Here is a 14,805-nt window from a genome sequence, read left to right as displayed (position 1 = left end):
GGTCAGGAAATGTAACCTACCAGATACACAGATATAAAAACAGCAAATTAGGTATAATGAGGTGACAAAGGAACATGTTCCAAATGAATGAACAAGATAAAACCCGAGAAGAAGAACTAAGTAAAGTGGAGACAGGCAGTCTACCCGATAAAGAGTTCAAGGTAATGATTGTAAAAATGACCAAAGAACTTGAGAGAAGAATGGATGAACAGAGTGAGAACTTCGCAGTTTTAAACAAAGAGTTGGAAAACATAAAGAAGAACCAGAGATGAAGAATACAATAAATGAAATGAAAAATGCACTAGAAAGAATCATCAGTATATTAAATGATAAAGAAGAACAGATCAGCAAGCTGGAAGACAAAGTAGTAGAAATCACTGAAGCTGAACAACAACAACAAAAAGAAATGAGGACAGTTTAAGAGACTGCGAGAACAACATCAAGAGTACTAACATTCGGGACTTTCCTGGTGGTCCAGTGGCTAAAACTCCACCCTCCCAATGAAGGGCGCCTGGGTTCCATCCCTAGTCAGGGAATTAGAACCCACATGCCGCAACTAAAAAGACCCTGCACGCTACAACAAAGATCCTGTATGCTGCAACGAAGAGCCAGTGTGCTGCAACTAAGACCCAGAGCAGCCAAAAAAAAGAGTACTAACATTAGCATTACAGGGGTCCCAGAAGAAGAGAGAAAGCGGCAGAGAACATATATGGAGATGTAACAGCTGAAAACTTCCTTAACCTGGGAGAGGAAACAGACATCCAGGTCTAGGAAGCACAGAGAATTCCAACCAGGATCAATCCAAAGAGGACCACACCAAGATACACTGTAATTAAAATGGCAAAAAAAAAAAAAAAAAAAAAAGATAAAGAGACAATATTAAAAGCAGCAAGGCAAAAGCAACAAGCTATGTACTAGGGGACTTCCATAAGGCTATCAGCTGACTTTTCAGAAGAAACTCTGTAGGCCAGAAGGGAGTAGCAAGATATATTTAAAGTGATGAAAGGGGAAAACCTACAATCAAGAATACTCTACCTGGCAAGGCTTTCATTCAGATTTGATGGAGAGATCAGAAGTTTTACAGACAAGCAAAAGCTAAGAATTCAGCACCATCAAACTGCTTTACAAGAAATGTTTAAGGGGGGATTCCCTGGTGGTCCAGTGGTTAAGAATCGGCCTTCCAATGCAGGGGACACGCGTTCAATCCCTGGTCGGGGAACTAGGATCCCATATGCATGCTGCACGGGGCAACTAAGCCCGCGTACCACAACTAGAGAGCCCGCATGCTGCAACTACTGAGACCATGCACTCTAGAACCCGTGTGCCACAACAAAGAGCCTGCGTGCTACAACGAAAGATCCCATGTACTGCAACCAAGACCTGACACAGCCAATCAATCAATCAATAAAAAAGAAATATTAACGTTAAATGTTTTTTTAGACTTCTCTTAAAAAAAAAAGGCTACAACTAGAAACATAAAAACGACAAAAGGAAAAGACTCATCAATAAAGGCAAATGAACAGTAAAGTATTAAATAAACCACATACAAAAGCTAGTAGGAAAGTTAAAAGACAAAAGTAATAAAATCATCTATATCTACAGTAAGTAGGTAAAGGATACCCAAAACAAAGAGATGAAAAACATGATGTCAGAAACAGTAATCATGGGAGGAGGGAGTTAAAAAATAATGCAGGGTTGTTAAAATGCATTTGAAATTAAGAGATCAGCAACTTAAAATCTATAATAGATACACACACAAAAAAGAGAAAGGATTCCAAACACAGCATTAAAGACAGTCATCAAATCACAAGAGAACAAAAAGAGCAAAAAAGAACTACAAAAAAAAAAAAACCCAAAACAATTAACAGAATGGCAGTAAGGGGCTTCCCTGGTGGCGCAGTGGTTGAGAGTCCGCCTGCAGATGCAGGGGATACCGGTTCATGCCCCGGTCCGGGAGGATCCCGCATGCCGCGGAGAGGCTGGGCCCGTGAGCCATGGCTGCTGGGCCTGCGCATCCAGAGCCTGTGCTCCACAATGGGAGAGGCCACAACGGTGAGAGGCCCGCATACCGCAAAAAAAAAAAAAAATTGTGGCAAAATGGCAGTAAGTACATTCCTAATCGATAATTACTTTAAATGTAAATGGACTAAATACTCCAATCAAAAGACCAAGTGGCTGAATGGATACAAAAATAAGGCCCATATATATGCTGCCTATGAGAGACTCACTTCAGATCTAAAGACACACATATAGCCTGAAAGTAATGGGATGCAAAAAGGTATTTTATGCAAATGGAAATCAAAAGAAAGCTGAGGTACAAACACTTATATCAGACAACTTAGACTTTAAAACTAAGACTAACATGAAACAAAGAAGGACAGTATGGAGGCTCCTCAAAAAACTAAAAATATAACTACCATATGATACAATTCCACTCTTGGGTATATACCCGAAGAAAACAAAAACACTACTTTGAAAAGATACATGCACCCCAATGTTCACAGCAGCATTAATTACAATAGTCAAGATATGGAAGCAACCTAAGTGTCCATCAACAGATGAATGGATAAACAGGATGTGGTGTGTACAAACACACACACACACACACACACACACACAGGAATACTACTGAGCCATAAAAAAGAATGAAAAATTGTCATTTCCACAATATGGATGAACCTGGAGGGTATTATGCTTAGTAAAATAAGTCAGACAGAGAAAGACAAATACTGTATGTTGTCACTTATATGTGGAATGTAAAAAATAAACACAGACTTCCCTGGCAGTCCAGTGATTGGGACTCTGTGCTTCCATTGCAGGGGGCATGGGATCCCTGGTTGAGGAACTAAGATCCTGCATGCTGCACAGGAAGAGAGGAAGGGAGGGAGAGAGGAAGGGAGGGAGTAAGGAAAGAAGGAAAGAAATAGAATAGAATAAAATAAAATAAAAATAAAAACTAAACAAGCAAATGAATATAACTAAACAGAAACAGACTTACAGACATAGAGAACAACTAGTGGCTACCAGTGTGGAGAAGGAAGGGGGGAGGGGCAAGATAGGGGTAGGAGATTAAGAAGTACAAACTACTATGTATAAAATAAGTAAGCTACAAGGATATATTATACCGTAAAGGGAATTACAGTGAGTATTTTTATAGTATCTTTTTTTGTTTGTTTGTGGTACGCGGGCCTCTCACCGTTGCGGCCTCTCCTGCTGCGGGGCACAGGCTCGGACGCGCAACCTCAGCGGCCATGGCTCACAGGCCCAGCCGCTCCACGGCATGTGGGATCTTCCCGGACCGGGGCACGAACCCGCGTCCCCTGCATCAGCAGGCAGACTCTCAACCACTGTGCCACCAGGGAAGCCCCTTTTTATAATATCTTTAAGTGAAGTGTAATCTATACAAATTTGAGTCCCTATGCTATATACCTGAAACTAATATAATACTGTAAGTCAACTATATCTCAATTAAAAAACAAAAACAAAAACCAGGGACAATTTTGAAAAGAATAAAATGTGAGGAATCCATTTACCCAGTGTTAAGGCTATAATGTACAGATCTATGAAATAAAATTAAGAGCCAGAAACAGACTCACACAAATATGCCCAAATAATTTTTGACAAAGGTACAAAGGCAATTCAATGGAGGAAAGACAGCCTTTTCAACAAATTGTGCTGGGACAACTGGATATCCACATGCCAAAGAATAAGGTTGGACCCCCAACTTACACCATATACAAAAATTAACTCAAAATAGATCAAAGACCTAAACATCAAAGCTAACACTATAAAACTCTTAGAATATAAGGGAAAAGCTTCATGACATTGGATCTGGCAATGACTTTTTAAAATATAACACCAAAAACACAGGCAACAAAATAAAAAAATAGCTAAATTATCAAAATTAAAAACTTCTGTGCATCAAAGGACACTATCAACAGAATGAAAAGAACACCCAGGGATGAGAGAAAGTATGTGCAAACCACCTATCTGATAAGGGACTGAAAACTAGAATACATAAAGAACTCCTACAACTCAACAACCAAAAAGACAACCTGGTTAAAAAAAATGGGCAAAGGACTTGAATAGACATTTCTCCAAAGATACACAAGTTGCCAATAAGCCCATGAAAAATGCTCAACATCACTAATCATTAGGGAAGTCAAATCAAAACCATACGGAGATACCATTTCACATCCACTAGGATAGCTATTATTATGTAAAAAAAAAAAGAAAAGAGAGAAAGAAAAGAAAAATGAAAGAAAAGAACAAGTTTTGGCAAGGATGTAGAGAAACTGGAACACTTGTACATTGCTAATGGGAATGTAAAATGGTGTACCCACTGTGGAAACCATCAGATTTTTTGATTCCTCAAAAAATTATACAGAATTATCATAGGATACAAGATCACTACTTCTGGGTATATACTCAAAGGAACTGAAAGCAGGAATTCAAACACATACTTGTATACCAATGTTCATAGCAGCATTATTCACAACAGCCAAAAGGTGACCCAAGTGTCCATCGAAAAATAAATGGATCAACAAAATGTATATTCATACAATGGAGCCTTACACAGGAAACTGACACATACCACCACATGGATAATCCTTGAAGACATCATACAAGTGAAATAAGCCAATCACAAAAGGACAACTATTGTATGATTTCATTCATATGAAGTATGTAGAGGAGTCATATTCATAAAGACAGAAAGTAGAAAGGTGGTCGCAGGGGCTGAAGAAGGGGGAAATGGGAAGTTATTATTTAATGGGTACAGAGTTTCAGTTGGGGAAGATGAAAAAGTTTTGGAGATGGACAGTGGTAATGGCTACCCAACAATGTGAATAAAAATAAAGCCACAAGAACATACACTAAAAAATGGTTAAAACAGTACATTTTATCATATATTTATATATACATCTCTCCAAAACTTTTTAAAAAGGCAAGCCATGCACTGGGAGAAAATCTTAGAAAGCATTTATCTGATAAAGAATGGGTATCCACAAAAACTCTCAACCTTCAACAATAAGAAGCATCCCAATAAAATAATGGGCAAAAGATTTGAACAAATTTTCACCAAAGAAGATATATGTAAAGGGAAACCAGAACATGGAAAAGGCTACAAACCATTAGTCATCAGGGAAATGCAAAGTGAAATGCAAGATACCCCTATCTGCTCACTGAAGTGGCTAAGATTAAAAGATCAATAATACCAAGTGTTGTCAAGGATATATAAAAAAATCAGAACCCTCACACTGCTGGTCGTAATGTAAAATGGTATAACCACTTTGGAAAATCATTTGGCAGTTTCTTTAAAAAGCTAAACATATACTATGATCCAGCCATTCTACTCTTGGGTATTCATCCAAGAGAAAAGGAAAGGTATGTCCATATAAAAATTTGTTTATTATTGTTCACAGAAGCTTTATTTGTAATAGCCAAAAACTGGAAATAACCCAAGTGCCCATTAATAAATGAATGCATAAGCAAATTTTGGTATAGACATATAATGAAGTACTACTCAGCAATAAGAATGAATTAACTGTTGATACACACAACATGGATGAATCTCAAAATAATTATGCTGGGGCTTCCCTGGTGGCGCAGTGGTTGAGAGTCCGCCTGCCGATGCAGGGGACACGGGTTCGTGCCCCAGTCCGGGAAGATCCCACGTGCCGCGGAGCGGCTGGGCCCGTGAGCCATGGCCGCTGAGCCTGTGCGTCTGGGCCTGTGCTCCGCAATGGGAGAGGCCACAACAGTGAGAGGCCCGCGAAAAGCAAAAACAAACAAACAAAAAATAGCTCTGGGGCTTAAAGGTTGTCCTTAGTCACCTGGTACGTGGCCCTAGGGTGAATTGGGAACGTCAACAGTGACCCAGCGTATGACAGCCCAATAAAGGAGGTATTTAGGGTGTGGGCTCTGGATTGGTTGGTTTGCATATGAAAGGCACTCTAGCAGGTGAGTTGTTTACTATCTACAGAAACCGGCTAACCCAGGAGGTGAAGTCTCTCCAAGGTCAGCAAGGTTCCAGATGTCAATGCATCATAAACACATGATTAATACAATAACACATGACTTCACTTAGATAAAAACTTAGAGGACTTCCCTGGTGGTTCAGTGGTTAAGAATCTGCCTGCCAATGCAGGGGACACGGGTTCAAGCCCTGGTCCAGGAAGATCCCACATGACGCAGAGCACCTAAACCCATGTGCCACAACTACGAAGGCTGCGCTCTAGAGCCTGCGAGCCACAACTACTGAAGCCCATCTGCCACAACTACTGAAGTCCGCGCACCTAGAGCCTGTGCTCTGCAACAAGAGAAGCCACAGCAATGAGAAGCCTATGCACTGCAACGAAGAGTAGCCCCTCCTCACCACAACTGGAGAAAGCCCACGTGCAGCAACGAAGACCCAACGCAGCCCAAATAACTAACTAAATAAATGAATTTATTTTTTAAAAAAACCTAGAAAATACAAACACCTATAGTGACAGAAAATAGGTCACTGATTGCTTGGGGATGGAGGAGTAGGCAGGGGCAAGAAGGAGGGATTACAAAGGGACATAAGAAAACTTTGAGGGGTGATGGGTATGTTCACACTCTCTTGACTGTGGTGTTTCACCGCTGTATAGATACGTCAAAACCTACTAAATCTTAAACTTTAAATGTGTACAGTTTACTGTATGTCAATTATAAAGTTGTTTAAAAATTACAGAAATAATAGACACAATAAAAGTACATAAAATATACAATAAAGACAAATACCGTATGCTAACACATATATATGGAATCTAAGAAAAAAAAATGTCATGAAGAACCTGGGGTAAGACAGGAATAAAGACACAGACCTACTAGAGAATGGACTTGAGGATATGGGGAAGGGGAAGGGGAAGCTGTGACAAAGTGAGAGAGTGGCATGGACATATATACACTACCAAACGTAAAATAGATAGCTAGTGGGAAGCAGCCGCATAGCACAGGGAGATCAGCTCGGTGCTTTGTGACCACCTAGAGGGGTGGGATAGGGAGGGTGGGAGGGAGAGAGACGCAAGAGGGAAGAGATATGGGAACATATGTATATGTATAACTGATTCACTTTGTTATAAAGCAGAAACTAACCAAAAAAAAATATATATATATACAATAAAAATGAAATAAGGTGAAAGGATGGTTCTTTGATAAACAAAAAAATAAAAAGAGAAGGAACAAAATATTATGAGTAAAAAGTGGAAATAACTACAACTACAGCATATGAAAATCAATACTGTTTTCAATAACTATAGGCCAATAATTTTGAAAACTTCAAGGTGAACCAGCAGTTTAAAATTTTCCCACAAAGAAAACACTCGGCCCAGATGATAAGTGAGAAGAAAGAGGAACTAATTCCCAACTCATTCTAAGAGGTGAGTAAAACCTGACACTAAAACTGGACAAAAACATTAGAAGAAAGGAAATTATAAGACCACTTCCACTCAGTAATATAGATTCAAAAATCCTAAACAAAATATTAACAAACTGAATTCAGTATACGAAAAAGATAACCCACGATCAAACTGAGTTTATCAGTATCCAAGGTGTACAAGGATTTTTAAAAATTATTTATTTATTTACTTTTGGCTGTGTTGGGTCTTCGTTGCTGCGCTCAGGCTTTCTCTAGTTGCGGCGAGCAGGGGCTACTCTTCATTGTGGTGCACAGGCTTCTTATTGTTGTGGCTTCTCTTGTTGTGGAGCATGGGCTCCAGGTGTGCAGGCTTCAGTAGTTGTGGCACACGGGTTTAGTTGCTTCGTGGTATGTGGGATCTTCCCGGACCAGGGCTTGAACCCATGTCCCCTGCATTGGCAGGCGGATTCTTAACCACTGCACCACCAGGGAAGTGCAAGGATGTTGTTTTCTTCTCTTTTCTTTTTTTGAAATTTATTTATTTCTGGCCGCGTTGGGTCTTTGTTGCTGTGCGCGGGTTTTCTCTAGCTGCGGCAAGCGGGGGCCACTCTTTGTTGCGGTGCACGGGCTTCTCATTGTGGTGTCTTCTCTTGCTGTGTGGAGCATGGGCTCTTGGTGTGCAGGCTTCAGTAGTTGTGGTGTGTGGGCTCAGTAGTTGTGGCTCCTGGGCTCTAGAGTGCAGGCTCAGTAGTTGTGGTGCACAGGCTTAGTTGCTCGGCAGCATGTGGGATCTTCCTGGACCAGGGCTCGAACCCGTGTCCCCTGAACTGGCAGCTGGATTCTTAACTATTGCGCCACCAGGGAAGCCCCAAGGATGTTTTAATATAAGATCTATAAATATAATTCACCCATATTAAAGAAGAAAGATCATATAATCATTTCAATAAATGTAGAAAAAGCACTGAATTAAAACACATGAACTCACGATTAAAAAAAAAACTCTCTTAATTAGGAATTGAAGAAAATTTCCTAACCTGATAAAACAGCTATTTTAAAACAACAACAAAACTGTGCAATTATCATCTTCAATGGGGAATCATTGAAAGCATTCTCTTTAAAAAGGAAGAATAAGACATGGTTATGCACTATTACTTCTATTCAGTAATGTATGAAAGGTCCCAGCCTTTGCAGTAAGAAAAAATCAGAACCATAAAATCAAAATCATAAAAATTAATCATTAAAATTACATATTTGCAGGAAATATTATCATTTACACAGAAAATCCACAAGAACATATAGGCAAATTACCAGGGGGTTACCAAGGTGACTAGATATAGGTTTTTTTTTTTTTTGCAGTACACGGCCCTCTCACTGTTGTGGCCTCTCCAGTTGCGGAGCATAGGCTCCAGATGCGCAGGGTCAGCAGCCATGGCTCACGGGCCTAGCTGCTCCGCGGCATGTGGGATCTTCCCGGACCGGGGCACGAACCCGTGTCCCCTGCATCGGCAGGCGGACTCTCAACCACTGCACCACCAGGGAAGCCCGAGATATAGGTTTTTATACCCTGCAAAAATAGCCACTGATTTGCACTCAAGAGAGGGTTGGTTTGTTAGGTGAAGAGAATGAATCATGTGTAAATGCTGGTAAGAAGGAATCAGAAGGGAAGGAAAGGAAGGTATATAAGAAAGATAGGAAGAGATAAAGAGAACTAGTAGAAAAGTGAGGGAGCTTTCATCTTCAAGATTTCCTGTGAAGTACAAAGCAAAATTAAAAGCTAAAAAGGAGCAGGAGATAGTGGGATAAAGCTTTAAGAAGTGATCAGACTAATAGTGCTGCTACAGAAAATGGCAGTGTGTTGACACTGGACAGCCCTGAGGGCTCAAGTGAGATGAAATCCATTTTTCAAGAACTCTTTTTTGGAAAAATGCTCTAAGTGATAATCGTTTGGAGAACATACAGAATTAAGGTTTTGCTGGATGAATGTAATAGAAATATAACCAACAGAGTTGAGTACTAGCAAGAGAACAGCTGAATTGCAGAACCAATCTAACCTCGGTAGGAGAGGAAGGTAGATATTAAAGATGATTAGAGAAAATAAAGACTTTAAGTGACTACAAACTCAAAAGCTGTTGGAGAATATTTTATAGTGGGAACAACAGAGTAAATAAACTGGAAGCCCCCCATGCTCCAAGAAACTAATTTCACCAGAATTGTTTGGAATTCATTGTAAATGATAGGCTGTAGTCCTTGAAAAATCAATAAATGTGGTTGTGGTTAACTTTATATACAGTTGACCCTTGAAAAATATGGGGGTTAGGAGCAACAACCCTCCATGCAGTTGAAAATCCGCATATAACTTATACTCAGCCTTCTGTATACATGGTTCCTTACCCTCGGAATTCAACCAACTGTGGATCATGTAGTACTGTAGTATTTACTACTGAAAAAAGTCAGCATATAAATGGACCCACACAGTTCAAACCCATGTTGTTCAACAGTCAACTGCAGTTATAGTTTCCTTGAGATATACAGGGTGCCAATAAAATGCAAATCCTTTACTACCAGATAATGCCACAAGCAGCTTGCTTTATATCCCTTCAAAATTCCATGTTTACTTTCCTCCTCTACCCTCGCAGGCGAAACAAACAATTTCAGTGCTGTCTCCTTTTAAAAAGTTAATTATGAGGGACTTCCCTCGTGGTACACTGGTTCAGACTCCAAGCTCCCAATACAGGGGACCTGGGTTCGATCCCTGGTCAGGTAACTAGATCCCACATGCATGCCACAACTAAGAGTTCGCATGCCACAACTAACAGTTAGCATGCCACAACTAAGGAGCTGGTGAGCCGCAACTAAGGAGCCCGCCAGCCACAACTAAGAAGCACACGTGCTGCAACTAAGGAGTAGGCGAGCTGCAACTAAGGAGCCCGCCTGCCGCAACTAAGACCTGGCGCAACCAAATAAATAAATATTTTTTTAGAAAAGTTAATTATGAGTATGTAGATTGTTTGAAGCATTCATCAATCTCCTATCCAACTGATTAGACAAACTATCTATAGGCCAATTTTACATATAATAACTTTAATATAAATACTTATTAAGCTTTGACCTAATAATTTGGCAAAAATTAGGCTGCAAGTCACTATATGTATTAGATTCTAGCAGACACTAACTTTTGTAGCTATGACACTAATCAATACTGAATTCTCTTATCTAGAAGGAGGATTTTTCATATATTCAGTGTCTGCAAAGAGTTCCCGCTGAGCTAAACATAGTGCAGTGTGTACTCTATGAAAGAGTCAATGAGACAGGCATGGCGGGGGGGTTAATTCTTTTATAATGCCTGCAGAGTGTCTGGCAGTGATGAAAGCATAGAAGATTCATGAAAGGCCCTTTTATAACCAGAGTGAATGTGGAGCACAAAAGCAAAGTCAGGTGACCTACTTAAAGCTTTGCTTTTACTGATGAGAATTCATTCTCATTCCAGTTTAGTCTCTTTCGAGAAAAAGAAAACCTTACATAATGGTTGGAAAATTAAGAAACAGGGAGTGTAACTCTACTAAGTTCCAATCTTTCCCTCTCAAATATCAGCTCAAGCCCTACTGTCTGTGGCCAGAGACAGAATACTTTATAAGGATCTGTGAGGTATGATCTTGTTTACCTTAGTGTAACAATGTGTTCTCTGACTGCTGGCTATGAAGAAATTTAAGTTCTATAATCCATCAATCAGTTCAGAAGTTTGGGCTAATAATATTATGAGAGGAAATAGTTTCTTAATCCCTCCCTGGAACTTATACAAAGCAAATGGATGGTAAACTGTCTGATAAGGTAAGGACAGCCAAAGTTGCTTCAAATCAGGGAAACACTCATTTGCTAACTTGTTCAGGCAATTGTCTTGTGCCAAGTGGGGCTGCAAAGGAGAGAGAAGCTCCTGCTTCTCTCAAGTGTTCTCTCATCTACCATTCTCATGTTACCCGAAATATCTTAGGGTAGTCAATAAAATCCTTGTCATCCAGGAGGTAGATGAATATGACTATTCTTCATTTTGATTCATTTACTCTCTTTCCTTTAAGTAGTAGAGGAATAAGACAGAAAATTCTTATTCTTCTCTTCCATGATTAATTCCCCATTAAAAATATGATTTGATCTGTTTTCATTTTGCTAAATCAACAGGTGTATGATGCCTACTATACACACCAAACAGTGCAAACACTTGTGAGGAATACAAGGAAACTTGACAGTCTCTCTCCTTACGTGCTCCTTTCATTACTTCCCATCCCACCTCCACATTTGTCCCCTCCTTCCCTCCGTCCCTCCATTTTGTTCTGAATGAAGAATTAGGTAACTAGTCTAAGATCACAGAACTAGATCTAGTACCTAGATTTGTCAATTCCCAATTCACTAATCTTTCTGAAGGAAAATGAAACAAAAATGGCGGTGGCAGCAGGGGAGGGGGGTGTTGTCTCCAAGGCTCATTATTATGGTTCTAAATCAATCCCAACTCTCTCCCCCCACCTCTCCCCTTACCCACTTTTTTTGTTGCCATCCATCCTTTACACTGGCACTGCTGCTGTTTGAATGCTTCTGCTCCCAGTCTTCTCATATCAGCCAGATCTCGGCTTAAACAAAACCTGCCCCATTTTAGTTACAATAGGATCATTTTCACTCCGTCCCCACCCCAAATATTCACTACCATAACAGCCTATTCATTGCTTTCCCAAAACTTAATTGTATATACATTTACCTGTCAACTGTAATCAATACTCTGTGCTCCATGTGAATCAAAGACTATGACTACTCTGCTCACAGGACCTACCCAGCACCTAGCAAAGTTCCCCACACATAACAGGTAGCCTAGGTAGTGGACTGAAGTCGACCTGCCCCTGCTTAAAAACAAATGAATCCCCAAAACTGGATTAAAACGATTCAAGACCCCTATGAAAGGCCAGAAACAAACGTAAATCCTCTAGAAAAAGATATCATCCTATGTCTCATATTATTTCTATAAACAATTTAAAAAATACAGTGTCTGGTCCGTGAAGAAATAACATGCAAGTAAGTAGAAAACAGACAACTACTACAACATTGAGAATTTCAGCCAAGAGTCAGTGCTATTAAAAAAGGTAATGGCAGAACTCAAAAAAGAACAAACAGAAATTCTAGAACTGAGAAAATACAATAGTTGAAACAAAGATCTCAACAGAAGTATTTAAGAACAGATAAAATACAGCTGAAGAGAGAATTCATGAAATGGAAGATAGGTCAAAAGGATTTATCTAGAATAAAGCAGAGGGAGGCAAGAAGATAAAAAATACACAAGAGAGGATAAGAGGTAGACAGAATATGAGTGAGATGATCTAACCTACATGTAATGTGAGTCCCAGATAAGAGGAAAGAGGGAAATGAAACGGAAGAAATATTTGAAGAGACAAAGGCTAAAAATTCTCCAAAACTGACAGAGGACATCAAGCCACAGATTTAAGGTGTTCCAAGAACCCCAAACAGATAAATAAAAATGAAATCTGTGTCTAGATACACTAAAGTAATACTTCTGAAAAACAATTTTCTTTTTTTTAAAAAATTAAGCATTCAAAAGGGAAAAAAAGACACTGTGGCAGACTGCAAAGATGGCTATAAACATTCCTCTCATTTCGGTACATATACTTTTTTTTTTTTTTTTTTTTTGCAGTACGTGGGCCTCTCACTGTTGTGGCCTCTCCTGTTGCGGAGCACAGGCTCCGGACACACAGGCTCAGTGGCCATGGTTCACGGGCCCAGCCGCTCCGCGGCATGTGGGATCTTCCCGGACCGGGGCACAAACCCATGTCCCCTGCATCGGCAGGTGGACTCTCAACCACTGCGCCACCAGGGAAGCCCCATATACCTTTTACAATGAAACTTTGGTACTCTTCCTACCAAAAGGTGAAATTTATTTCCCCATCTCTTGAATTTGAGCTGGCCTTGTGACTTGACTGAAACAATAAAATGCAGCAGAAGTGATGGCATAACTTCTAAGTTGAGACCTAAAGAGATCTTACAGCTTCCATTTCGCTCTCTGGGAACACTGCTGCCATAAGGTGAAGTAGCCCTTGCTGACCTCTTTACATAAAGAGCTCCAGCAGACAGGTAACACCAACTGCCAGACATGTACTTGAGGCACTCTCAGTCCCAATCTCAGTCCTAGCTGACTACAGCTGCACGAATGACTCCAGTCAAAACTACAGAGGAATCAAACAGCAAACCCAGCAGATTGCTGATTCACAGAATCACAAGCTAATTACAGATTTTCCTCAACTTAGGGTGGGGTTATGTCCTGATAAACGTATTGTAAGCTGAAAAAAGCCCAAGTCAAAAATGCATTAAAAATTTTTTTTAATGCATTTAATAATCTAACCTATACCAAACATAATAGCTTAGCTTGGTCTACCTTAAACATGCTCAGAACGCTTACATTAGCCTACAGTTGAGCAAAATTTTATAATAAAGTGTTGAATATCTCATATAATTTATTGAATATTGTACTGGAAGTGAAAAACAAAATGGTTGTATGGGAACAGATGGTTATAAGAGTATTGGTTGTTTACCCTTGTGATCGCATGGCTGACTTGGGAGGTGTGGCTCACTACTGCTGTCCAGCATCACAAGAGAGTATTGTACCATGTATCACTAAACTGGAGGAAAAAAATCAAAATTCAAAGTATGGTGTCTACTGAATGCATATTTCTTTCACACTACAAAAAAGTTGAAAAAAATCATAAGTCAAACCATTGTAAGCTGGGGACTGTTTGTAGATGGCTGTTGTTTTAAACCACTAGGTTTGGGGATCTTAGGTTTGCAGCAGTAGAAAATACAGAAATATTTTCTTCAAGAAAAAGCAATCACACTAAACAGCTGATCATAGTATTTACATAGTGTTAACTTTATATCTCAGTATTTAAGTTATAAGATATCAGGGAGAAAAGTAAACATCATCCAGGCTTTGCATCCTCTTCTGGGAAAAGTTTAGTGAGCTTCTGGTTGTATGCAGGATAATTATATCATGTTAGGTATAAGTATGGCCTTGCTATTGTCTTTATTTGGAGATTAAATATGGTTTAAGAAGATGTGTGTGGGTGCCAAGTTAGCAAGGGATAGACTTCTGATGGTTAATTTTATGTGTCACTTTGGCTGGACCACAGTTCCCAAATATTTGCTCAAACAGTCTGATGTTTCTGTGCAGGTGTTTCTGGATGAGATTTACATTTAAACTGGTAGACTGTGAGGAAAGCAGATTGTTCCTCATAATGAGGGTGGGCTATATCTTATCAGTTGAAAGCCTGAACAGAACAAAAGGCTGATTCCCTGAGTAAGAGGGAATTCTCCAGCAAACTGCCTTCAAACTTCAACTTTGAGTCTCCAGCATATTGCCCAACCCCTCATCAGAT

The 14,805-nt window shown here is 39.8% G+C and overlaps 1 protein-coding gene across 3 annotated transcripts in view; it reads right to left on the bottom strand.

Moving 5' to 3' along the window:
* The window catches only part of PTPRA (protein tyrosine phosphatase receptor type A), a 185,355-nt gene that overhangs the window by 87,754 nt on the left and 82,796 nt on the right, over positions 1 to 14,805 (bottom strand). The window contains exon 1 of one of the 3 annotated variants that reach the window (XM_029221926.1): positions 7,612 to 7,671. The exons of the other annotated variants lie outside the window; for them this stretch is intronic. The gene's annotated coding sequence lies outside the window, so the exon portion shown is untranslated. Of the gene's footprint in view, positions 1 to 7,611; positions 7,672 to 14,805 lie in introns of those variants that run through there. 3 annotated transcript variants of the gene reach the window in all.

Source organism: Monodon monoceros, unplaced genomic scaffold, assembly GCF_005190385.1.
Source record: "Monodon monoceros isolate NGI ecotype Baffin Bay Population unplaced genomic scaffold, NGI_Narwhal_1 Super_Scaffold_13, whole genome shotgun sequence".
NCBI lineage: Eukaryota > Metazoa > Chordata > Mammalia > Artiodactyla > Monodontidae > Monodon > Monodon monoceros.
Note: the sequence above shows the minus strand (reverse complement) of the source record. Positions and strands in the feature narration are given on the sequence as shown.